This window comes from Ambystoma mexicanum, chromosome 1p (genome assembly GCF_040938575.1).
Source record: "Ambystoma mexicanum isolate Mex_15411 chromosome 1p, UKY_AmexF1_1, whole genome shotgun sequence".
Classification (NCBI taxonomy): Eukaryota; Metazoa; Chordata; class Amphibia; order Caudata; family Ambystomatidae; genus Ambystoma; species Ambystoma mexicanum.
Window position 1 is genome coordinate 1,298,621,193 of NC_090921.1, and position 24,847 is coordinate 1,298,646,039.

The 24,847-nt window shown below is 44.0% G+C and overlaps 1 pseudogene; it reads left to right on the top strand.

Annotated features, from left to right (window-relative positions):
- Positions 1-6,913: 6,913 nt before the first annotated feature.
- Positions 6,914-24,847, top strand: part of LOC138545769 (PRKCA-binding protein-like) — a 28,438-nt pseudogene continuing 10,504 nt past the window's right edge.

Genomic DNA, 24,847 nt, shown 5'->3' on the forward strand with positions numbered 1-24,847 from the left:
ACCTTCCAACCACTCCAGATCCTGGAATCGTCCCACAGAGGGTGCACAAACATGGGAGTCGTCTGCATGGATGGCGCAGGAATCTGCTGTGTTGGTGGTAAGGACGGTTTGGGTCCACAGTTGGGATGACCATATAGCGTATGGGACTTGGTTTTTGGTGCCGAAGTCTGAACCCTTGAAATGAGAAGATGATTAAGATGGGCTGTCCGCCTGGGCGTCAGTCTGGTGTGGTGCAGAGGTAGAGCTAGACCCGATCAGCTAAGTTTAAGAACCCAGTTGTGAAGAGGAGAATTTTCAAGCTCTTCTTGAATGTATACACAATGGGCAATTCTTTCAGATTAGGGCTCAGAGAGTTCCCTATGTAGCCACCTTGTATCATTACCATTTCTTTTAATTTTGGCTATGATTAAGTGCCAGTGCCCTCTGAAACAGGCAATATGGCTATTATTTGCTTGCAACCCAAGTTAACGGATCACAGCAAAGCGAGTGCCCTGTCGGTTAAGGGAAAATAGAACACTGGTTATGCCTATGCCTGAGCATTCTAAGGCTGATATCAACAGGGCAGATGTGCAGGGAGCCTGTTTAAACACCAGATTTTATGTTCATGGTCCAAACGCTAAATGATCAGCTTAGAAAATGGAAAAAACATGGATGCCACGTAACTGAATTGTGTACTTTTAATACACAGAAGTTAGTGCCCTTTCAACTTTTTCCCGAGAAGTGGATTGAGACATAGATGCCTAAACTGAGGAAAAGAAGATGCAACATAGTAGAACTACAATTCATTGAATAAGACAATGCACCAAAGCAGATTATGGTGGCGCAGAGGAGAAGAGGGTGGGCCTGAGCAGGAAAAGGTAGCATTAAGGAGGAGAAGACATGCTGGAACAGGTGACCAGGAGGCACAAATGATGAACAGAGGTGACAGCAGGAGCAGAGGGGAGCGGGTTTGGTCAGCGACCCAAAAGGATCTTAGACATTGCTAAAAGAAAACAGCTTCCTGTAACGCGTGGTGGAATCCCATGGTGAAAGCCCATTTTCCTTCTAGAGCTCCAGGCCGTCCTCCTGTGTGCCAGGCTCTGGCTTTATGCCTTCCTGCCACATCTCCCTCGCTACGGCCTACCCAATCCCTCTTCCAAATCCCCTCCTACTTTCTAGTGATGGTGCAGTTGGCAGCCAGAGCTCGCTGCATCAACCATGCTGTCTTCTTCTGCAACCATGGAAAGCTAGAAGTGGTAGTGTTAAATTCCTTGCCAGGGGCTTAGATGGCTGATAAGGGCTCTTAGCCTTCCCAGAAGCCATTGATGTACTCAAGCTTGCCAGGCTTGGGCTGGTGGGCTATTACCAGCTGTGTACAGCCCCCACCAATGTACTAAACCTTACATGAATGGCCACATTCTGAAAATCCCGAGAAACTGCAGCACATGAAGAGTTTTACTCTGGGTATAAAATAAGCTATAATACCAAAGGTGGAGGGCATTTAAGGGATGTTACCTGCGTTCGTATGGCTATTAGTAGCCCGAGTAAAGGTGAACTCATTTTGTTGCCAAGTTATTAGGCACAAATTTGCTTTTTAATGCAAGATTTTTCTCTTATCAGCTGCACGTGCATGGATGGCTGGTGTGCACATAGAAATACTGCTTTAGAAGCCAGTCTACTGGAAAACAAACCATGGTGGTAATGGTTGTTAAAAGTTTCTCACTTAATAGGAAGACCATTGTGTAGTTACTCTGCAATACTCTGCATGCGGCTAAGATAATTATTTTTTTTACGGCTGCAGGCAATCCGCTGATTATATGTGATCTCTTTTATCATGGATTAAATCATCGGGGAGTTGTAAAAGTGTCACTGTGCTTGCATGTCAGATGTGTTGCTGCTGTGCTTCAGACCGGCCATCAGAACGGTTGGAATTACTGTGTCTTTGAAGCAGATAGAGCCTCTGATTCCAAATAAGTTAAGTGGCTAATATATTTTTCTAACACTCTAACTGGAAATATCTTGGTGTAGGCGTCGGGAATGGCTTGAATGTTTGTCGGTTGGGTAACACATTTCCTTCTAAAGAACTTGCGTGAGGTTGTGAAGGGAGAGGACTCCTGCACAACCTACAGAGCAGGAGAATGCTGGGGCCCCGTGAAGATGCGTGGAAGACAGACAATGTGATGTCCACACGATGAGCCTACACCTTGATCAGGAAAGGCAGTAGACCCAGCACTCCAGTGCTTGGCAGAAACATCACCAGCAATCATACAGGAACTCTGCCACTAATAATTGAGACCACACGTGCCGACCACACCCGTGCGCTCGGTCGGCCTGCATTTATTAGCGCGGTGACGCATCTCTGCGTCACCATGTGATTGCATGCATACATAAAGTATCAGCATGCAGTAACTGCTGGCACAACAATACCGCGCCTAACAACTAGAGCGCCATGGCACGCTCTCACATCTATTATCTTCTCACAAATGTGTCGCCCTTCCATTCCTGCGCTCTGACCTATCATTAGTCGCACACACATTGGACCTCATTACGAGTTCGGTGGTAACCCGCCGGTGCTACCAGTGGGTTGCTGCCAAACTCGTAACACCGTTCTGCCGCCTGATATCCCGGAGCCACCGAGACATTACAAGTCCCAGCAGCCCAGGATATCAGGCAGTGGAAAGTGCAGGTCCCCATTCACATGGAGTCCAACAGGAATGGGGACACCGAAGCACGGGCACAGGTCAGACATCCTAGGAGCAACGGTCTCTGCAGGCATACTTGTAGTATGGCGGTCCAGAAAGGGTGCTGATAAGCTACTACTGACACCCTTATTTGCAGAACGCCAGGCTTATAATGAGGCCCATAGTCTTACTGGTACACTCGTGGCCCTCCTCAGGCATTGAGGCGTGCACACACTTTGGCTGGGTTGTACAGCGTTTTCTTCTCTCCAATGGTGCATCTCTGCACCTTTTCTTCCTTCGCTTCGACCTCTTGTTCATGACCAACTGGATACTGTTCTCTTTGTGTGGCCTGCTGGGATAATCTACGGTCGCTCCTTCAGGAGTGCTTGGTAGACGTTTGAAATGAGAGACATTACGAGTGACAAACAATATCCCTCTTTCAGCCATGACCATGCTTCCTTCCTGGGCCACCCCTCTCGTAGGCGAAGGATTGAAAAGTAGAGCAAACTTGCTCTGGGGCCTAGAGTTCTTATCCAGCACTACATCACCTACCCGAAGGGTCCTTGATGAACCTCCTCTTCTTCTGCTCTCATCCTCATTGGTCTTGCCTCTTTTTGTCAGGTAAGCATCTTTGTCCAATTCTGCTGCCCACAACTTTGGGATGGTTGGTATCATAGAGCTCTCCCCATCAGAACCACTGTGGTGGCCACACCTATCAAAGCATGAGGTGTGAAGCGAAATTCCAACAGGAACTGATATATGGCCCAATCTGTGTCTGCCTAGTCCTCTTATGCGATGTGCAGGGTCTTATTAAAATTCTCATAAATCTCTCTGCATCCATGTTCGCCTAAGGCCAGCAAGGGGTTATTCACCTATGCTTTGCTCCCAACCTCTCCAAGAACATAGGGGATACCCACGGTGTAGGGTCACTTGCATGCTCAATAATGACCGCCTTCTCAAGGTTGTGCAGTTCTTTTTCCTTAGGCCTCAAGTGAAACAGGATCCGACAGGGCATGAGTCCCACTGGCTGGACGGTGGGACCAATGTGAAGATGGATTTTGTGCAAGCAAAGCTAGCGGATGCCCTCTGCAAATTCGACCAGCAGGTCCTCAATGTCTTCGAAATGCCCAGCAATGGCGAGCTTCACCAAGTTCAGCTCTTCAGTTGTGTCGCAGCTCAGCAAGGTGGCAGCATCCATATCAATGACCTATACTTTTCCCTCTGTCCTGGCGATGTCATGCTGAAACTTCATACTCTCAACCCCTTGCAATGGATTAGGCCTGCTGCTTCTGTATGGGGACATTCTTACCAGTGTGGGCCTGACTGACGGGTGGTATTTCATTCTTGCAAATTTCCCAGTGCTCATTACATACACTGACTGGTGCCCCCATATAGAAAAAGGCAGACATCGGGTTTCCATCAATAAGAATCCTACAACACTGATGCTTTCGCTTTGACGGCTTGTGGCCCAGCACAGAAATAATGAATACAGCACAGTAACCACATGAATCATCACGTTCTTGGGGCTCATCTGTCTCCATCTTCTGCACCTGTGCTTGACACTGCATTGGGCCTGCTGATGGCGAAATAAACGTTCCAGCCTTGCAAACCTTTTTGCAAAATGGCTCATGCAGCCACAACTGCCACTTTCTGCATTCCAGGCAGGACAGCCATCACGATGTGGCAAGATCCCTAACAGTAATTGCAGGCTCTGCCAGCGGACTGCGCTGGGGGCCTCAGTCTCTGGTTGACATTCCCGTGCCGGTGACTGAGCCTCCCAGGATGGTGTTTCGTGACTGCAAACACTTAATTCATGTCAATGTTCTGGAATGTTGCCTACATCTTCCAGGGCCTGACCTCCGTCAGCTCCTGCGACCTGCCCAGCTCAAGGACACACTGTAGAGAGATCCCTGGTTTTCTCAGCATCTGGCACCACAGTTTGTTTGAGTGACAACTGTAAGGAGTCCTTGCATCTCGTACCTTCTGCCATAAAGGGGGCGGGGGTGTCCCATGCGGCCAGGGCAGTGTGGCTACAGTCCAATAGAGTGGTGCACTGTGGGAGGATCACATGGGTTGGGATAGCCCTTACTGCAAGAGGGACGACTCTACAGGGAGAAACATGTGTAAATACTCCATTATAAACTCCTTTACCCTATTATGCTATTCAGGACAACACAGTCCTTCCCACCTCTATACATTATTGTAAGGTAGAAGATACCAATTCCTTACCTTATACTGAGACGAGGGAGAATAGTGACTATCCATGGGAACACTAACTGGAAAGCTAAGACAAAGAAGAGATGCAGAGTAATGCAGAATACCGTGCAAGTCCAAACAGCACATTCTAGTCGATCTGGACAATCTGAAGAACAACAGAGTATAAAAACAGAAGAAGGACTGTGAATGGCCTTGAGTCCTCCCTGGAGGACCCGCAAGGGCAAGAAGAGGCCAGAGAGAAGGAGGAACGCTGACCGAGATGCTGAGGCGGGAGTAAGCAGAAGCAGAGCCGGTCTGGAGCGGAAGGACCGCTTTACAAACCTGCAAGGAGAAACTCCTGCCATTGCAGCAAACTTTATAATGCAAGAGGGAATGCAAGAGGGAAACGTTGCATTCCGCAGAAGAAGATTTGGACTGCGGAGCAGCTACAGACCGCAGAACGACCATAAAGGGCAGGGAAGCCCAACGGCAGACTGATGGCACCCAGGAAGACCCAAAAACCATTGCAGATTGGAGAAAAAAAAGGTACGGTCATTGTTGGGGAGGCGCAGGGGCCCAAAGAAGTTAGTAGAGAACCTGTGAGGGTGAGCAAAACCCAGAAGACAGGATCTGGGACGTAGACAGTGGTGATATAACTTTAAAATATCCAAAACCGCCATTTGATACTTGGCAGGGGTGTATACAAAGTATTGCAGAAAACGGAATTTAAGTCAGAAAGGGGAGTCTGGGACTTGCACGCATATGAGGAATAAATCATGGGAAATCTTCATAGTCACAGCACCTGGCAGGTTAGTGAACAAGGTTGGCTGTGGGAGAAGCTGGAACCAGGGGAAGGGAAGCATTCCCCCATGTGTTTGTGAACACTATACCAAGCCAAGAGAAGAGAGGCTTTTGATGCAGTGGTCACTGTGGCACAGGTGGTGGAAGGCAGCCCAATAGTCCACTATATTTTCATAGACTTGTACCGTTGCCTCCAAGATGGCACCTGGCTCTCCAGTATTTCATTACAAAGCAAGCAGCAGTTCGCCGCGTTTTAAACCCCTGGACTTTCCGCTTTGGGTAAGAAGCTAGTTTTCCTGTTGGTCGCTCTGACTTTCCTCCTGAATCTTCTTAGCTTATCTTATCCTGTCTTGGACCTACCTTTATTGCTGCCCTTTTATAGTTCTGTAACTAGCTCTCGGTTTCTTCGTTTGTTCACCGGATATTCCGCAGGATCCCTACCATCATCTCCATCGATCCCCTGCTTCTGGTCAGTCCTACAGGCTTTTCCACCAGGTTTTGGGACAGAGTCCTCAGTGTCCTTTACCTCAACATTAAAGGGTTTACACCGTGGTGGCAGGACAGGACTGTCCTTTTCTCTTCACCCATCGGCTACGAGATAAGAAGAAGGGAAATGCCTCCTCTGCATCACAGCACAATTATCCAGAAAGAAGCGTTAACAAGCAAACATGTGAGCAATAGGAGAGTTTGCAATGCCACACTGTACCGCTGAAGATGGCTTAGTTACAGGAGCTTATCAATGCCGTTCTGAAAAGAGAGAAGATAAATTGATGGATCTTCTGATGAAAGCAACCACAGATATTGCTGACATCAAGTCTTCCCTTTTGGCTTCTGAGGACAGATACAATGAACTGTCAGTGAAATTTACTACTCTGGAAAATCATTTAACCGTGATGATTCACAGAAAAAGGCTATCCAGATAAAGGATTTGCAGGCTGAAGTGGGAAAAACGGACTCTCAAGTGCTCTGAACAGAAGAACTTTTCTAGAAGAAACAATATCCGTGTGGCAGGATTTCCAGAGAATATTGAGCAGGGTTGCCCCACAGACTTTTGGAAAGCTTTGATTAAATTACTCAACCTTGATCCTAAAACCCCTCTGGAGATTGAAAGGGCGCCCAGATCTTTGGGTCCCAAACCATCATCTGGACAGAGACCTCAGCATTTGATCATTACATTTTTGAGGTTCCCAGTGCGAAAGTTGGTGTTGAGGAAGGCGAGAGACAAAGGTGATCTATCGTGGGGAAGCCATAAAATAATGATCTTTGGGGACCTAAGTCGTGATGTACTGGAGAAAATAAAGGCGTTTAATGTTGCCAAGGAGAAGGCGAGGAACAAACACTTAAAGTACTATATGATCTATCCAGCGATACTGAGAGTGGTGCTAAATGGTACAGTACACTCCTTTTCAGATCATCAGTTGGCTGAAGCGTTTCTTAAAGACTTGGACCACCAACCCATGGAGGAAGCACCCATTAATAGAACTGTTTCAAAGAAGAAGAGATGATGATGTCATCTGAGTTCTAACTCTATGCTTTAACTTCATTTTAAACTTCATATTTGCTTGATTTATTTTTAATTATTGACTACTGACTGCACTTCGTTATCTGCCGCAACACAAACCCAATCTGAATGTGAGGTGGGTATGTCAGCGGGTTTTCGTTGTAGCTGGATTGTTTTGAATATCCCTGGCCTCCCCTCAGCCAAGTATTTCTTCTCATCAAGTCAGGCGTTTGCCAATGGGAGAGGGGGTTATGTGCCATTATCAGAGGCCTGTTGCTTCTGTACAAATATACTGGCCCTTTTTATTTCAGCTGGTGGGTGTGATTGTGTCCCTTGTGCCTACACCAAATGTGTTTTTCAGAAGAGATGTTCATATGGGATCTTGACCATCAAAGCATTCACATATGACATTGCACAATTGTCATTCTTCGTATGGAAACATTAGGCCACCTTCCGGTTCTATTCACTGCATGCCTCACTTACGGGGGTCTGATTATTACACCACAGCTCATGGGCTTGTTGATTGTGTACATGGTGGATTTGCTTATCCTGTGGCTTAAGTACTGTCAGCGGATAACGTGTTTTGCCAGTTTAATTAGAAATCGTGCAGCTCTTAAGTCCGTTTCAGACAGAGGCCTGTAAGTTCTAGTGACATCACAGTGACCCTTTCAGGTGCTAGGGCACACACAATGGCCCATTGCTACTGTTATTAGCATCATACTTTCTAAAGACGGAAACACACATACGTACTCTTGATTAACGATATGGGTGTTTGTGGCCGGGTAAGTGGGTTTTCTATAAAACCAGGTCTTGGGGTCAGGTCACATCTGATGCAGGCTAGTTCTGCCAGTCTTTCCCCCTTAATGCCCCAGGACTGGCTAAGACCTTAGTGGCTGTGATAGTGTCGTGCCAGGGTCCCATTCAGGCCGGATTGCCAGATTGCATTATGTGTGTTGATGCTGGGTTTGCTCAGTGCTTTGCTATCAATGCTTCCGCTGGATAGGCAGCTCACAGATTACATTTCCACTTACTGACCAGTGCAACGTTGATCGTCAGTCAACAATCAGTCCACACAAATGTTAGTACATAATGTCCCTGCACAAAATGTGTTCATAGTGAAATGACAAGAATTGTCTGCTTTATGCAGGGCTCTATGGCAGATGTGATGGTTCAGCGACATGTAGATGGTTGCCTTGGAGAGTAGGGGTGGCTTTATGGTCCATTTACTCTTAAACAGTAACTCATTTCAGTGTGTAAATAGTGTTTGCACATGCACAAACTCATCAACACCAGTATATATGTGTACTGTATTTGAACATGCATTAATGCATGATGTATTATGGCATGCATGCGCAATCTTGTTAGTGTGAATACGTAGTGTAATTTGGTTCATAGTGAACAGAATGGTTGCTAGGTGGTTGAATGAGAATGCTATTATACTGTGGCATTTCAGAGTTGCAATGATGGAGTTTGTTCATGGAATTATATGGATTCTGATATAAGGATAAGGATTAGGGGTAGGAAAGAAACAATGGGTAATGCTTATTGCAAGTATGTGGGTACTATGTTGGATTTATTAGTGGAAATCTAGTGGTAGATTATTTAGTTTCAGATGAAAAGTATTTGCAATTCTGTATTTGATGACAATTTGTTTTATAGTCGTTCATTACCTTATTGTACTGGAGAGATGACAATGTTTCATGTATGAGACATGGCGGCACAACCTTGGAGGGGTTAGGTGGGAATAGGGGTTGTGCAGGGGTGTTTGATTTCGGATGGGCACCTGCAGGATTTCTCTGGGGTTTATTTTGGCAGTTATCTCAGTTTGGTTTATTTCTTTGTTATGTCTTGTGAGTGTTTAGTTTATGTGTTCCAATGTTACTTTTTTGCATTGATGAAATACTCAGATTTACTCTGTTGATATATGAGGATTCTGATGCTTTTACTTTTAAAATGGTGGCCTAGGTAATTGATTTGCTTGTTACAATAATTACATGGGATGGGTGCGGTAATATCTCTGACTTTCATTTTTGTTATACTAAGAGAAGGGAATGAATGACTTGACTATAGTGACGTGGAATGTGAAGGGCTTGAACTGTCCTAGGAAAAGAAGGAACGTGATGGCGAGATTGTGGCGAATTAAAGCTGATATAGTCCTTTTACAAGAGACACATTTGATAGATGAGACTAGACAAGGACTAACTAATTCTAGATATAATAAGGATTTGTCTAATTGTTATTGATCTAATTCCAGAGGGGTAAGTATCTTATTTAGGAAAGGGTTGCATATAAGGTTGATAAAGTGGTGATGGATGGGGAAGGCCAAATTATTTTTGCAGATATAACATACAAGGAGAAATGACTCACTCTGTGTCATAAATCACCAATGTATCAACTGAAAAGGATATGGAAACCAATAAAGGATACAATTTGGTAGGGCTCTTCCGGATCCTATTTTCACAAGACTTGATTGTAGGCAGGTCAAATTAGACCTTCCAAATGATACAACTCTCTGACTGGATAAAACAGGCAGAGAGATGGATCACTGGAAAAGGCGTGGGAGTTGTGTAGGAAGTATGCCTAGGATAGATAAAGTATCATAAGAAACTATCCCAATCGAATTATTAAGATAATACAGTTTTAGCATTAATTCAGACACTGACCTTATGGCAAAACTGAAGTAATCCACGAAGATTCCTTGAAGAAAACCAGGAGTTGAACAAACGACAAAGGAAGGGAAGATTAGTAAGGGAGACTTATCCCAAACGGCACGAGGCTCTCGCTAGATACCGGGTTGGTGCACCACAGGATAGCCTCCAAAGTACTGTGCACAATAACCTTTAAATAGTTCATGAAAGACTTCCTTTCCCACGATGAACAAAAATTAGAATTTCACCTGTTAACTGTCACAGATACCAAAGGTTCAGAATAGTTCAGAAAACCACGTGCAGGATTGCACGCGATAGAATACACGCAGCCAGGCCAGCTGCGCTTGAAAACAGGATCCGCGTGTAGATATTTAACACGCGAACAGGATACACGCAGCTCAGGACAGCCGCGCTTGAAGACAGCGTCCGCGTGGAGATTTAACATGCGAACAGGATTCACGCAGCTCAGGACAGCCGCGCTTGTAGACGGCGTCCGCGTGGAGATTTGGCATGCGAACAGGATTCACGCAGCTCAGGACAGCCGCGCTTGCAGACAGCTTCCGCGTGGAGATTTAGCACGCGAACAGGATTCACGCAGCTCAGGACAGCCGCGCTTGCAGACTGCTTCCGCGTGGAGATTTAGCACGCGAACAGGATTCACGCAGCTCAGGACAGCTGCGCTTGCAGACAGCATCCGTGTGGAGATTTGGCCCTCGAACAGGATTCACGCAGCTCAGGACAGCCACGCTTGCAGACAGCGTCCGCATGGAGATTTATCACGCGACCAGGATTCACGCAGCTCAGGATAGCCGCGCTTGCAGACAGCGTGCGCGTGTAGACTTAGCACGCGAACAGGATTCACGCAGCTCCGGAATAAGCGTGTGGAGGAAACACGCTCAAAATAGGCCAAAGAAGTTGCTGAAGGGAATGCGAGAACGCAGGTCCAGAGTTCGGCTACCAAAACGCCAAAATTGACTTAATCAGAAGCAGCGAATGGAGTTTGCACGCTGCTTATGTACGCACTGCCGTGATACACGTGACGGACCTAAGTCACGTGAAATTTAACGACGTGAAAAATGCAGACGTCGTTTTCTGGGCAATGCATCGAACAACCTCCATTTTGAGTAGAATGGTCTAGTGGTTCTATGGGCGTAACAAATTTTGTATGGAGAAGTCGTTCCTGGTCCAGAGGTATGTCCAGCAGGCATGACAGTGCCACCCCCCAAAGGAGCAGCCTCTCCCCTTTTCGAGTGGAATCGCCTTAATAAAGCTGGAGCATGAATGTTAGACAGAGGTTCCCAGGATCTATTCTCGGGACCATAACCTTTCCAATCCACCAGATAAAATGGTTTCCCAGACCGTAACCTCATGTCCAGAATGTCATGTACTTCATATTCGTCTGACCCTTTCACAGAAATAGCAACAGGCCGTATAGGCAATCAAGTAGCATCCGAACACGGTTTGATGAGTGACACGTGGAATACAGAATGCACTCGCCACCGTTGTGGCAAAGCCAGACGGACAGCAGCCGGATTTATAACGTGGAGCACTTCATATGGCCCGATGTATTTAGGCAACAATTTCTTTTCACCTGGTATCCTCAAATTTCTTGTGGACAGCCATACCTTCATACGTGCTTTGTAGACAGGTGCAGGGTTTCTATGAGCATCGGCATAGGTCTTGTCTCGTTTTTTAGCTTGCTCCAATTGCTGCTTAACTTTCTTCTGTAGACTTAAGATCTCTAAAATTACGTCCTGCTGCAGGAGTATCCAAAGACAATCTGGAATCCAAAGGAATGGAACGTGGGTGTTGCCCATACAAAGCATAGAAAGGTGAAGTACCTATAGCACTATGATAGGAATTGTTATAGGCGAACTCTGCTGCCGGCAGAACATTGAGCCAATCTGACTGAAACTGCAGGCACAAACATCGCAGATATTGTTCCATAGTGCTATTGACTCTCTCAGTCTGTCCATCCGTTTGAGGGTGATAAGCACTAGACAATCTGTCATCAATTAGTAATGCCGAATTTAGTGCTCTCCAAAAACGTGATGCAAATTGTGAGCCCCTGTCAGTGATTATCACTGAAGGTAGACCAAAAAAACGGAATATATGCCGGATGAATAGATCAGCCAGACCAGCAGCTGTTGGTACACCAATACAGGGGATGAAAAGCGCCAATTTTGTAAAGTAGTCCACCACCACCCATATGGTATCGTAGCCTTTATTTCTTGGAAGTTCAACCACAAAATCCATTGATATCATGTCCCATGGTTTTTTGGGAACAGGTAGAGACTGGAGTAAACCCACTGGTTTGCCAGGAGTGTTCTTGCATTGACTGCATACCGAACATGTTGAAACATAATTTATAACATCTTGTGTTATAGACGGCCACCAACACCATCTTTTCAGTAACTCTAGAGTCTTCTTCTGTCCAGGATGGGCGGCAATCAAGGAATCATGACCCCAACTGAGGGCCTTGTTCTGAGTGGTACCAGTTGGTAGATAGAGTACTCCTTGTTTAAAAGGCAAACCATTGTATATATCAATATTCAATTCCTGAATCAATTGTGGATTTAGTTTCACCCACTCCTGTAACTCGTTTTTTAGGGAAGGTTGTGCAGAACAACTACATATCACGTGATCTGCCAACAACTTATTTTGCACCGATGATTCTTCTTTCACCTCTTCACCGATGCGAGACAAAGCATCCGATTTGACATGTTGTCTGGCAGGGCGATAAGTAATTTGAAAATCATATTGAGCAAAAAAAACATGCCATCTGGCCTGTCTAGCTGTAAGACATTTCATAGTTTTGAATGACTGAAGATTTCTATGATCCGAATACACCACCACCTGATGTTTGGCCCCAAGAAGATGATGTCTCCATTCTTGGAAAGCATCCTTGATTGCAAGTAATTCACGCTCAGTGACAGTATAGTTTTGTTCATATGGGGTACCTTTGCGTGAGAAGAAGGCAACTGGATGCTCCTCCTTAGTTTCTGCACAAACCTGCGAGAGTACAGCTCCTGTAGCGACACTGGAGGCGTCAGCTTCAACGATAAACTGACCATCCGGATCAGGATGTTGAAGTACAGGTGCTGTGGTAAATGCTTCTTTTAACTTCTCAAAAGAAGCTTGGGCATTCTGGTTCCAACAGAATGGAATATTAGAACTAGTTAAAGCTGTCAATGGTGCCACTGTTTTGAAGAAAGAACGAATAAATCTGCGATAAAAATTCGCAAATCCTAGAAATGACTGTAATGACTTGACATTGTGTGGAACAGGCCAATTCAATATGGCCTTCACTTTGGAACGACTCATTCGAACACCTTGATTGGTAATGTCGTAACCCAGAAATTCCACTTCTTGTGTATGAAAGACACATTTCTCGGCTTTAACAAAACGTTTGTTCTCTCTCAGTCTTTGTAAGACAGCTAAAACGTGTTTAACATATTCTGGAAAAGATGATGAATATATCAAAATGTCATCCAAGTAAATCACCACAAATTGATCCATCATGTCTTTGAAGATATCATTCATGAGGAACTGAAATGTGGCGGGAGCGTTACAAAGACCAAAAGGCATCACTAAATATTCATAAAGGCTGTACCGCATCTTAAAAGCGGTCTTCCATTCGTCTCCTTCGCGAATGCGAACCAAATTGTAAGCACCGCGCAAATCCAATTTAGAGAAATACTTGGAAGTTCCTAATTGATCTAACAGAACATTAATCAGTGGTAAAGGATACTGATTCTTTATGGTGATGTCGTTAATAGCCCTGTAATCAATGCAAGGCCTTAGATCTCCTTCCTTCTTTGGAACAAAGAATAAAGGAGAGGCAGCCGGCGATTGAGATGGCCGTATAAATCCCATATCAAGAGCTTTATCGATGTATTCTTTCAAGACAACATCTTCTTTGAGAGTCAAAGAATAAACTCGACCAGTAGGGATTTTAGCTCCAGGAATTAATTCAATTGGACACTCATATTGCCTATGTGGAGGCAGCCGTTCTTCCTGACCTTTGTCAAACACATCAGCAAAATCTGCATATTCACTTGGTATATGTGTACCGCTCTGATGTACCACACTGATAGTGGAAATTCCCTCAATAGAGGCCAACATATGTGATTTATTTGACACCACCTGGTTGGTAAAGCAATGTTCGTTGCAAAAAACGGAAGGATATGGGATCAATCCCGTAACCCAGTCTATGGCGGGATTATTAAGAGTCAACCAATTAAGGCCAAGTAATATTTTGTATTGAGGAGCCGCAATGACATCGAAGACTATTTCCTCCGAATGACCATTTGATAAAGTCATCTGAATAGGTACAGTCTCCTGAGTTACCATACCGGAAATCAAGACTGATCCATCCACAGTATTAACAGTTTCAGGTTTGTTCTTGTCTATAAGGGGTATAGAACATTTCTTGGCATATGTGATATCGATGTAATTATTAGTGGCTCCAGAGTCAACCATAGCCTTGGAAGCCAAGTCTTGATCATTGAAACGTAAAATCATCTCAACAGCTATCGGTGCATGAGCTGGAAATGTAATGGAGTCCGAAGTAACACTCGACACAGGGACTCCTGCTACTGTCGAGTTTTGGCGTTTCCCGAAGGCTTATTTGGTCTTTTAGGACATGGCGCCAATAAATGCTCAGATGAACCGCAATACATACATAAGTTATTTTTCCTTCGGTTCTCTCTTTCGGTTCTAGACAACCGGCCTCTCACCGCGCCAATTTGCATTGGTTCAGGATCTTTGAAGAAGGTGCCGGTGTATCAGAACGTACTCGTGCATGAAGGAAGGGTTTTCTCTCTACTTTGCGGGCATTTCTTCGGGCATCAATTTGTAAGATTAAATCAAGAAATTCTGAAAAACCTGTAGGAACCACTGGGACCGTGGACAAGGCATCTTTGAGTTCTTCTGAAAGACCCTTGTAGAAAACAGCTGTCTTCTTGTCTTCCGGCCATTGGGTTTCGGCTGTTGATTGGTTAAATCGTGCAATGTAAGCCAACAGAGGTTGAGTACCTTGTTGTAAATTCAGCAACTCCAGATCTGTGGGTTGAGTAGCGTAGCGCATATCAAAGACTTTGTTCATAGCAGCCAGAAGATCATCGCAATCGTACAACAAGGGGCTATTAGATTCCAATAAAGGATTTGCCCAAGCAGCAGCTGTACCCCCCAAATGGGAAAGAACGAATGCTGCTTTAGTAGTTAGATCAGGAAATGAATTAGGCCGGCAAAGAAAATGAAGTCGGCACTGATTAACAAAAGTTATGTAGGTTTTAGGATCACCTGTGAACCTTTCCGGGGGAGCCAATGGAAACTGTGTGGGCATAACCACTTTAAGAGTTTCCTGTGATAATGATGGTGTTGTAGTCCCAGATCCAGATGCAGTGGCTACTGGAACCCGTGCTCCCTGAGGAGTGGCATGCATGGCATTTTGCATAACATCCATTCGATGCCGTAACACGTCCTGTGCCGTAATCATTTCATTTCTCAAGTCAGTGATTAACTGAGTCAAAACAGTTAAAGGATCCGTACCCTCCATGGCTTCTGATTCTGTCATAAATCACCAATGTATCAACTGAAAAGGATACGGAAACCAATAAAGGATACAATTTGGTAGGGCTCTTCCGGATCCTATTTTCACAAGACTTGATTGTAGGCAGGTCAAATTAGACCTTCCAAATGATACAACTCTCTGACTGGATAAAACAGGCAGAGAGATGGATCACTGGAAAGGGCGTGGGAGTTGTGTAGGAAGTATGCCTAGGATAGATAAAGTATCATAAGAAACTGTCCCAATCGAATTATTAAGATAACACAGTTTTAGCATTAATTCAGACACTGACCTTATGGCAAAACTGAAGTAATCCACGAAGATTCCTTGAAGAAAACCAGGAGTTGAACAAACGACAAAGGAAGGGAAGATTAGTAAGGGAGACTTATCCCGAACGGCACGAGGCTCTCGCTAGATACCGGGTTGGTGCACCACAGGATAGCGTCCAAAGTACTGTGCACAATAACCTTTAAATAGTTCATGAAATACTTCCTTTCCCACGATGAACAAAAATTAGAATTTCACCTGTTAACTGTCACAGGTACCAAAGGTTCAAAATAGTTCAGAAAACCACGTGCAGGATTGCACGCGATAGAATACACGCAGCCAGGCCAGCCGCGCTTGAAAACAGGATAAGCGTGTGGAGGAAACACGCTCAAAATAGGCCAAAGAAGTTGCTGAAGGGAATGCGAGAACGCAGGTCCGGAGTTCAGCTACCAAAACGCCAAAATTGACTTAATCAGAAGCAGCGAATGGAGTTTCCACGCTGCTTATGTACGCACTGCCGTGATACACGTGACGGACCTAAGTCACGTGAAATTTTACGACGTGAAAAATGCAGACGTCGTTTTCCAGGCAATGCATCGAACAACTTCCATTTTGAGTAGAATGGTCTAGTGGTTCTATGGGCGTAACTCATTTTGTATGGAGAAGTCGTTCCTGGTCCAGAGGTATGTCCAGCAGGCATGACACTCTGGGATGCATTAATGGGCCGTGTTCATCAGGTAAATGCTTTTTTGATGATATCTCGAAACTCTTACATGAGATGCATGGTGATACAATTGTCTTGGGGGGTGACTAATTGTATTCGTGATCTGTAACGCTCACCTGATTGCCGCAGAGGCGCCGGTCTTGACTGGGTGAATGCCGTATCTTCAAAGGTGATGTGTAACACACGGTTGGCTCTTTGGGCTGGATCTCTGTGCACTGTATGTCTGACTTGAAGAGTAAGATGTCTGCAGATATAAAATATGGGATTAATGAACTGGGGTTATTGGGTGCCTCTCTCCTCTTCCCTTTCTCTTCTCCTGTAGAACCCCAAAGGTTAACGCCCTCACCTTAGGTAAGTGAACGCTGAGCTCTCCATCTGCCTCGGGGCAGGGTGCCGTAACCAGTTTCTTCACTGGATAAGGGTGCAGGCCTCTTGACCTCAGAGGACTGCTGTCCGTCGTTAACTGCACGAACGGTAAGTTCTGGGCACTTCAAATGTCTTAAAAGTCTTTTGTAATGATATCTCTTGTTTTGCAGGGTTCCGGCGATGGCGGATGGCGGGCTGATGAGAGTTGAGGATCGAACCCGCGTGAGGAATAGCAGCGCCTGGAAGCACGTAAGTAAGCGCTTGTAGCCTGCTTCACGATGCGCACTAACTGTCCCTTTTATCTTGCAGGTACAAGTTCGGAGCTTTAGAGAAGCTGAAGGGTGCTGGAATACCCACTGGATTCGGCGTGGGAAGGAGTAATGGCACGTGAGTAATAAAGTTGCCCAATGTCTTTAAACGCACCTTCTTTTGTCTTTCAGATGCGGGATGCAGCGCCGAAGGCCTCCGGAGCGTGCGAAGAGCTGGTAAGCTTTTGTCTTTCAGATGCCGGAATGCAGTGCGAAGACCTCCGGAGCATGCGAAGAGTAGGTAAGCCTTTGTCTTTCAGATGCCGGAATGCAGCGCGAGGCGTTGGTGACAGCCGATGGACCAGGTAAGAGATGCGCTGCCACTGAAGACCGTAGTGCTAACCTGTTCTTTCTTTGTCTTTACAGGTGCTGCTGAAGACTGGATTCCAGGATGGTAAGCCTTTGTTCCCTTAGGCCCAGGATCAGAAGCAGAAGACACGATGAGCGTTCTGCTGCAGAGAATGCAGAATAACGCAAAGCAAGATTCATCCATCGGGTGTGGTTTAAATAGCCTCCTGTAGTGCTTAGGTGTCTCCTTCCACAGCCACGCCTAGGTAAGAAAAGAGTTCCTGCTTTCCAGAAGAGTTCCAGTGTTCTGAACCTAGGGAGTGGCTCCTGCCCCACCCAACAGGAAAAGTAGTCCCAAACAGAAGAGGATCAGGGGTTCAACTGGCAGGTAAGTAAGCAGCATGGTCTGCTGCAGGTAAGTCCACCCAAGCATTATGAGCCCGGCGCTTCCAGCGCTGGGACTGGGCATCTTTATGAGCCTGGTGCCACTGGCGCCAGGACAGGGTCCAAAAGGTCCCAATTGGGACTGGCTGGCACTCGGAACCGGGGTTATGGGTCTGCTTCCAAGGGAGTCGGGCAAGTCCTGATCTTTTGGAAGCAGAGATCATGACATGATCACAAATTAGATAGAGTTACTTCGTGTAGATATACCAATGTGAACGCTTGTAAAGAATTGGATTTTTTTCTCCAAAAGTTTGACTTGATTGATGTATGGAGGGACTTACATCCTTCAGTTAAGGAATGTATGTTCTTTTGGCCAGTGCATGACTCCTTTTCTAGACTGGATTATACATTAATCACTAAGGCGTTATTGGATAAGGCTCTTGATGTTAATATTAGGGAGAGGGCAATCTCAGATCATGTGCCAGTTGATCTTCGTTTGCAGATGGATATAGAGGCTCCATTATTTTGTAGGTGGAGATTAAAGACAGGGATTTTAGAAGAGATATATATAGTAGAAGACTTACTATCTAATATGACCCACTTCTTTGAGATAGATGAGGGTTCCGCTGATCGAGGGATTGTATGGGATAGTTTTAAAGCAACGATCAGAGGTTACTTGATTAATTGGACCTCTCGTCTTAAAAAGAAATCCATAAGTGAAATGAACATGATGGAAGCAAAGTTGTCAAATTTGCAACAAAAATATGCTCGATCGGGAAAGGCTAAGGCTGGTTGAGATGAATCATGTTCGGGATACTCTGGCAAGTTAAACCAACTTGATGGCAGAATGGGGGTTATTTTTTATGAGACAAAAGTATTGGGAATGTGGTGACAAAAGTGGGCGAGTAGGATAAAGGGTTTGAGTGGGAGATCTTTTGTTCAGGGAATTGAGAATTAAAATGATCAATTAGTGTGGAAGAATACTTAGATTTGTGCAGGCTTTAAAAATTATTATGAAAAACTATATACGGAGAAAGAATCAGCTTCAGAGTAAGGTTTGGACAGCCAATTTGAGCACATTGACATGAAGAAATTGTCGCTTGATTATAATAGAGTACTAGAAGCGGCTATTGAAGTAAATGAGGTTTTGCTAGCTATTGGGCAACTCCAGTTGGGGAAATCTCTGGGTTTAGAAGGTTTGCCAGTGGAATTCTATAGGAAATTCAATACGTTTTTAGCCCCAGTCTTATGTAAGTTGTTTAATTCTTTCTTACAAGGAGAGGAATTGTGCCAATCAATGACTGAGGCCATGATTACATTCATACCAAAAGAAGGGAGAGACAATAGAAAGTGTGGGAATTATCGACCGATATCTTTGTTAAATGTGGATATCAAAATTTGTACTAAAATAATGGCAAATAGATTGAGTAGCTGTATTGGGAAAATAATTAATGAATCTCAGGTGGGGTTCATGGAGAATAGGTCTGGATATGATAACATCAGGACACTTGTGGATATAATAAGTAACTATCGTAATGAATCTGTGAATGCCGCTCTTCTTTTTATAGATGCTGAGAAAGCATTTGACAGGGTGAACTGGGCCTTCTTGAAATTTACAATGGAGAAAATGGGTTTTGGAAGTAGATTTGTGGGAATGATTCATTGTTTACAGAGTTCTGCTAAGGCACGTGTCTGGGTTAATAATGTAATGCCGGATGCCTTTAACCTGCTAGAGGAACAAGATAAAACTGTCCTTTATCGCTATTTTTATTCAACATTGCTTTGGAGCCATTAGTAACCCTGATACGCAATGAACAGAGGATAAATGGGTTGGAATTTGGGCTGAAGTTAAAGTATGTTCTTACGCTGATGATATGGTGGTGGTACTCTCAAATCTAGAAAGGGGCAGTGTTGTTCTTAAAGAAATCTTTGAAAAAGTGGGGACGTTTTCAGGGTATAAGATCAATTGGGATAAAACAGATGTGTTTCCACTTTCAACGGCTCTAAGAAGGGGAGATTTTGCTGAATGGAATTGTAGGTGTCTGAGTTACATGTCAAATATTTGGGGATCTTCCTCATCAAAGACATACGAAAGATGGTAGGATTTAATGTGACTAAATCAGTAGAAAATCCTAGGAGAGATATTAGGAAATGGACATGGTTGAATTTAGGGATCTGGGCCAAGATTAATACGATTAAAATGTCGCTTTTACCAAAAGTCTTGTACATTATGCAATCAATACCCCTGAGCTTCTCAAAGAAATTAATTAAGGCTATCGATCAGGTTTTTCAAGACTTTCTTTGGGAGGAAGAAAAGGCTCAGAAGATTCCAAGGTTTATCTTGTTGCATAATATTAAAGAGGGGGGTTTGGATATCCAAACTTGGAAAATGATTACAGCGGCCCTATATGTGACAGCGGAAACAGAACAAGAGCCAGTTTGGTTGGCAATTGAGAGAGATGCTTTGATGCAGTTTCATTTAGGCATTATCTTTTCTATGGAAAGTCTATCTAAAAGGGCTGTCAAACTACCATCTATTAAAGTGACTAAAGGCTTGATGACATGGTGGTTAATTCATTTTACTGGGAATTTGTTTTTAAATCAAAAGTCGTCTATTTGGCATAATCCTGCATTGCAGCTTGGGAACAGAACTAGGTACTGGTGAAGCTGGATTTCAAAGGGGATCTTAACAATAGGTGATTTAATATGTGGCGGATGCATGTTGTCTTTTGGAGAGCTTCAAGAATTGTTTCATTTAGGTAGAAGGGAAAGGAATGGGTTTAGGGAAATAGAGTGTCTATTGACTCCAATTTTCAATATGTTATCTGCACCAATGGAGAAAGAACAGTCGGGATGGACCATATTTTGCTTATCACTGCGTAGAGTCTCCACGTATTTGAAGCTCATACCTGAGAGTGATTCAGTGCTCGAGTCTTGGAGTAGCTTTGGAAAGGAAGTAGGAAATAGACTTAGGTTGTACTATCATTGATGAGATTTGGAGACACATGTGGTGGGTTGGACACAGTAGTAAGCTGGACCTCAAACTACGACTTATTCACCAGAAAGTTTTAGGACGATTATATTGGACCCCTGAACGCATGTGCAACTAGGGGTTGGAAAATGATGATACGTGTTGGGGATGTGGGAAAGCGAAAGGAACGTTACTTCATATGCTATGATATGGTATAGTCCCAGAGTTCTTGCCTTCTGGTGTGAGGTGTTAGACAGACTAGCTATGATCTTATCTATCAAATTTCCGAGAAGGCCATTACAGGTACTAATCTTAGCAAATAATGGGTGATGTTTAACGGCTCGGTTATATGGGAGTTGGATTGACAATATTCTTGTGATAGCAGCGAAACAGATTTTGAGAGTTTGGAAAACCAGGAAGAAGCCGCAAGTTGAGAATTGGATTAATGATATATTTATATTATCTGATTTTGAATTGGTCATGTTTCAAAGAAAGGGTAGGGAGGAAGCTTATCGGACCTTATGGAAACCTTTTAATAATGTATATGGTAATGGAGCATCAGTTTGAGCAATTTGTTAGTCTAAGAGGTCAAGTATGAGCAGAGAAAAGGTGTCTTTTTTGTTGTTGTTAGTGTGTGTGTAAGTGTTTGTTTTGTGCTTTTCGTGTTTGGAAAAATAGATAATCTTTTTGTAGCTAAAATTGATGTTATTAGGATTAGTAATTATTGCCCCGATGAATATGTAATCGAATGATCTATGTATAATTCATGGGGTATGATTAATATTTAGTAATTGATTTTATTTTTGCATTTTTAAAGCGCTCACACAACCCGCAGGCATCGAGGCGCTGTTACAGGAATTGTTTATTTATTAGTTGCCTAATTGATTTTGTCTTAGTTGCGTATTTATAACGCGCTTAAACACCCAGAGATTTCCAAGCGCGGACCCGGGGATCGAACCTGTGTTGCTTCGTGTCGTGTTGCTTCCAAGGTGCACAGGTTGCCGCTGAGCTATCCTCCCGGGACATAATTGTATGTGTTAGGGTAACAGTTTTTCATTTGTAATATTTGAATATATATTGTATTATCTTACATATGATTGTTTCAAAATGACAAATAAAGATGTAAAAATTCCATAAATAAATTAAAAAACATCAAAACTGAGAATGTAACATTGCGGCATATTAAAGATCCTTTGTCTACAGACTCCTCATTGGGAGGACTAACTTGTGGGAAGTTCGATGGAACCCCAAAACACTTAAAGGAGTTCCTGGATGCCTGTATGGTTCATTTTATATTTTGAGAAACATCTTTTGCTTCAGACAAGGCCAAGATCGGATTTATGGTATCGAACATGACCAGTAGTGCTTTGGCCACACTGTTGGTTATTGCAGCCAGCCCTCTAGTTGCCTCCTCAGCAGTATTTGTGAATGCACTGGAGGACATTTTCGAAAGACAGGAACTAATCTATTATGCTTATGAATCCTTGTTGGACATCCGGCAAGGAAACCAGGATGTACTGGCTTACATTTCAAGATTTAAGAAACTTGCAGCAGAGGCCAGGTGGCCTGAAATGGCTCAGTTTACAATTTTTAGAAGAGGTCTATCAGAAGAAATAAAGAACGAGTTAGCCCACAGAGCTTGTCCTGCAACACTAGACAAATTAATCTCCTTACTTCTTCAAATAGAGTACAGACAACATTAACGATAGAGAAGAAAGGAGAAGGATTAAGGGGAACCCTTCAGAATCTCGACAGGTTGCTATACTAGCTGTCAAGGAGCTGCCTTCAGTAGAGGAACCAATGCTGATTCGTGCAGCTCGTGGTCCCTTCCTTCTGAAAAACAAAGAAGAGAGTTTGGATTATGCCTGTACTGTGGTTCCCATGGCCCTCTTCTGAGGGAGTGTCCTGAAGTTCCGCCAGGAAACTTCAGACCTTGGTCCTAGAAGGGATGGTGGATCGGAGGGTCAAGAAAAGTCCCTCTACTAGATTGTTTGCATGGAGTGAACCTGTGAATGACCATCTAATGGCGTTACTCGTTCACTTGTCTGATTCTAAAGGTTCAACGATCAAGGCTCTGGCTTATTTATGGACATCAGATGGGCAGAGCAAAACTAGATAGCTTTATAAGAAAGGTTAATAAACCAGCCGGTCATAGGGGTGGATGGTACACCTTAAGGTTCTGGTCCTATTACAAAGAAGACGCGGAAGCTCGTTATGTGTGCCAATAATCTTCAAGCGGAAGACCTTTGCAATAATAAGAGCAGCCCATTTTTCCATTCATCCTGGGAATTACATGGCTCTGAAAGCATAATACTACTATTGATTGGACTAAGAATAAAGTCAAGTTCATTTTGGATTACTGCGTGCATCACTGCTATCAGGGAATACCTTCTTCTGTGGCTAAGATAGCCTCCATTGAAGGACCCACATGCACCCACCTGCCATTCAGGAAGTGAACGTTATACCCCAGAAGTACCACACCTAATTAGATGTTTTTGAAGATTGCCTACCCAGAGATCTACCTCCTCACCATAGTGAGGATTGTTAGATTGACATTATCCCTAATGCTGTTGTACCCTTTGTATTCTCTTTCATGTTCAGAAAAGAAGGCTCTCGGGAAGTATCTGGACGACAATCTTATCAATGGCCTTATTCAAGAATCCAAGTCTCAGTCTGGAGCTTCTTTGTTTTTAATTCCTACGAAAGATAATGACGAACATAGACCTCATATAGATTACAGGGGTCTTAACCGAGTCACCATCAAGGATCGTTATCCTGTGCCTCTGATTAACGACATACAGGAAGCTGTCCACGGTTCTACAATATTTACCAAACTGGATTTGCAGGGAACATATCACCTTCTTCGAGTCAAATAGGCAGATCAATGGAAGACTGTTTTCCGGACTCCCTTTGGACATTCTAAATATCAGGTGATGCAGTTTGGTTTGGTGAATGCCCCTGCAATATTCCCAAGATTTATGGATCGGATTTTTGCTGATTTTCTGTTCCATCATATCATCATATCTAGATGATGTACTTGTTTTTTCTACCTCACCGGATTTGCATCAACAACATAGACTTCAAGAGAACCAATTTATGGTTAAACCTGAGAAATGTACGCTCTGTTCAGTGAGGAAAAGGTGAGATATAGAGGGGAGCCGTGGTGCACAGAGCAGGACCAAGAACCCTCGGAAGCCCAGGACTGACTGGTGGAAACGTTGGCGTGGAGTCGAGCAGGAGCTCCCTGCTAAGTCTGTAAAACAGCCAAGTTGCAATATGTGTTTGTTTTCCCGTAATGAGGCAGCTGCCTGGGAGTCTCTCAGGGACAGGAGGCGGCCCTCACCCGGCTGGGAAGCTGGTAAGCAGTAAGGCTAGAAGGCCGGCTGGAGTATAACCACGAGGGAGAGAAACATTGTTTAATGAGACTTTGTATCTATGTAAAGTGGCGCGGCACAAGTGAGCCCAGTGTTGAACTGTCTGAGAATACAAGATAGATAAATGAACAATGAGAGACTAAGACTGTTATTTGAAGTGGTCACGTGCCAAGGGAAATATTGGCACGGTTTTGAACAGTCTTCTTTGTATTGTTTAAAGGTATCCACCTGTCGCACCAAGAAATACAGAAACAATGTGGTCGAACACAAATGAAGAAACAAAGTAAATATATATCTTCCGAGCACAGTGAAAAGTAACTGTGAAAGTGAAAGCGGATGAAGTTCTGTGAACCTGATGAAAAGCATCATGGAGCATGCAGTCCAATAAATCACCCAAATTAAAAAGACAGTGTGGGACTTGCAGTCCAACAGATTGTGTAAAGTGGAAGAAAAGTAGCAAGTGAACAATCGCGCGTCTAACTGCAGGCGCTTGTAAAATTGAGCAACTGTGGAATAGAGGAACCAAGATGCACTTTGCTTTTTGCGAAGGAAGGCAATTGTGAAACTAGTATATTCTTACAAACACAGAAATAAGAATTGTTTTTTGAGATTGTTAGAAGAGGCTGTAGTCTGGGAAAGGGAACCCCGTAGAGAAAGAAGACAAATTCAAGCCCGATTGAGGGAGGTCTGGTTATAATTCAAAGAGGAGACCCGGACTCGGGTAAGGAGAACCAAAGTGGCCTCAATGAACTGTGAACTATAAACTGAGAACCATGACTGTGAGAAA